This window comes from Microtus ochrogaster, chromosome 8, assembly GCF_000317375.1.
Source record: "Microtus ochrogaster isolate Prairie Vole_2 chromosome 8, MicOch1.0, whole genome shotgun sequence".
NCBI classification, from domain to species: Eukaryota; Metazoa; Chordata; class Mammalia; order Rodentia; family Cricetidae; genus Microtus; species Microtus ochrogaster.
The window spans coordinates 11,584,954-11,587,844 of record NC_022015.1 but is presented as its reverse complement, the minus strand read 5'-3'; positions in this window follow the sequence as shown (position 1 = coordinate 11,587,844).

Sequence of the window (2,891 nt, the reverse complement as noted above, 5' to 3'; positions counted from 1 at the left end):
AAAACAAACATTTATAACCAAACATTTTGGAAATTTGGGTATAGTTTTTTCCAAACTGCTTCCTGTTGTTTGTTGAGCAAAGTATTTTTAAGGGTTTTCAGAGATCTTTCAGGGAGTCTTGATCCATTAAACCACATTAGTCTTGAAGGAATCCACAGATTTTCATCTTCTGTGGAAACAAAGCAGTACCTCTTTTCTAAAGCAACTTATCCTTAGACCAAAATTTTGAAGTCAAGATACATTTATGTTGGTTTAACTTAACCAACTGAACTTAACAGTCCCCAGAATCAAATGTTTCTCTACAGTCAAAAAATTCAAATAAAACACAATAATTGCGTAATCCAGACTCTCTTGTGTATTTTTAATTACTCCTTTAATCCATAACTGTCTGTACTCTTTTATATTACTTTTACTGCCTCTTTAAAGACTTTATTTTATTTCTAAAGCTCTTTTTTATAACTATCTATACACTTTTTCTTCTCTCTCCCATATCTATATACATTTATCTAACACTGTATCCCATTTACAGGTCTTTTTCTTTTGAATCTGTTTGTATTGCATATTTGTGATCATTTTCTGAACTGGAGTTTTTTGTTTAATGCTAATCAGGTGTGGCTAGGACCAACTCCACAGCCCTGCCTGTTTGTTCGGCCCAGTTAAATATGGTGGAGGCATGTTCACTTCCTTTGTGACCCATGCTTATGACCCCAGTTCAAGGGACACAGCAGTTCTACGTTGCCATTAAGCAATTTGTAACACACTGCTCACAGACCCTATTTAAGTTCAGTACCTCCTGAAAGAGAAAAAGTTCATTCTGCCTGCACTGGATCTTTAAAAAGTCATCCAGTTTTTTACTGCTAACACTGAATCAGGAAGACTTTTCTAAAAGGAGCCGTGCTTCTGCTTGCCTCCAACAAACAGAATATTTCTGAAAGAAAAGTGGCTACCAAGAAGCTGTTAACACTGTTCTTTTATGTTTAGAATTCTTTCCCAAACTCTCTCAGTTTTTATATGCGTATAGTTATCCCACACTGCCAGAAAATGAATGAGCAGTCTCTAATAAACCAACCCTAATAAATAGAGAGAAATTATATTAATTACAATATTGTTTGGCTTATTATCTCAGAATTCTTATTAACTAACTCTTACATCTTAAATTAACCCATTTCTATTAATCTGAGTATCTCCATGAAGCTGTGGCTTACTGGAAATGGACCTCATATCAGTAGACCAAAATCCATACTAATATAAAATATTTATCTCTATATCAAATGAGCATATACTTTGAATGGATAATGGAAACTTTTAGTAGTCCTGTTCAAAATTTGTAAGTTCTACTCCATAAAGTTAACTTTTAGGTTTCCTATAGATTTATAAGTTCACCTGGAAAAAAAGTGAAGACATGAGTTTTAGTAGTACTGTCCAAAATTTATAAGTTCTACTCCATAAAGTTAACTTTTAGGTTTCCTATAGATTTATAAGTTCACCTGGAAAAAAAGTGAAGACATGAGTTAAAGAGATTATACAATGTCACCACGCATTAGTGGAAAAGGGCACACCCAGAAAACTAACGATTGCTTGGTTAAAATCTCAGTAAAAATATTGGGAATAACCATAAGAGTTATAACAAATTAAGCACCCCAAAGGTGCTACAACTATAAAGACTAAAAACTATTGCTACTGCACTGACTCCCATTTGAGCTGGATGGTAAGTTCCTATCCCTGAGAATATCATTTTTCTTGGCTGCATAATATAGAGAAACTATACTGCTACTGAAATGGATGATCCCTCTTTTTTGGTTAGATTTCATTCTGATGGAAGATACCATAAATTATGCTGGGAGAAATTGTCACTAGTAGTCCTGATTGGTTCTGATACCTTTCTGATACTGTAGTACAAATATGCCAGGCAGTATTGAACATTTGTTCAATAGGTCATGAAGGCACGTATGCAACCAGCTGCCTTCTGACATCTGGTAAGTAAAGTAAAAAGACCACAGCAGGTGAAAGTATAAGCCCCAGTGGAGAAGCAACTGTTATTGTTCTGTAAAGTACATGTGAGATGATTGTCAAATTGCCTTTTAAACATATGCACTCATGCTCAAGATTACTACTGTTGTCACTCACAGTTGAAAATAAAAAGAAAGTTTTCCTTGCAATGGGAAGAGCACTTACTACAGATGTTCAAAACTATCCAGAAAAAAAGTGACTGTTCCTATAGCATAATAGAACAGCGGTTAGATATACATAGAAAGGAAATCACACATCTATTTTATCTCCTAAGTTCAAGAAAATTGCAGAAGACTGTTATTTCATTCATAGCAAAGCAGTAAAAAACATAATAGACATTGAATGAAAGAAGCAGAAGTGATGCATTTTGTATTCTTGGTTTAGTCTATTGCAACATGAACTATGAAATAAAATTAAAACCAATATTTACATGAGATATTTTATCATATCCTTTTTTCATATCAGGTGGAAGCATGCTAGCTCTTACAAAAGAGTAAAATACCACTTGAAACTGACAAACTCCTTGAAAAGTAGTTATGTGTGTGTGTGTAATGAACTGCTCAGTGCTCACTGGGACTGATATAATAATCTCCAGTGATTTGATTATCACACTTGAATCTAGAGGCTCGTCGGGGACATATCCTTGATGGCAAACAATGACACTAAAAGACATCTGTGCAACAATAAAAACAAAGTAAGCTTGACCTTTTTACTTCACAATTAATTCTTATAGAATGAGGTAAGTTTTGATATTTGTACAGATTTCACCTTTATCATTGGAGAATTCTTTACTCTGAAAATATAACCAAACTTAGAAGCTTTAGTCGATGCACAAGTCAGGTAAAATAAGGCAATGAACTAGACCAAAATTAACTGATTCA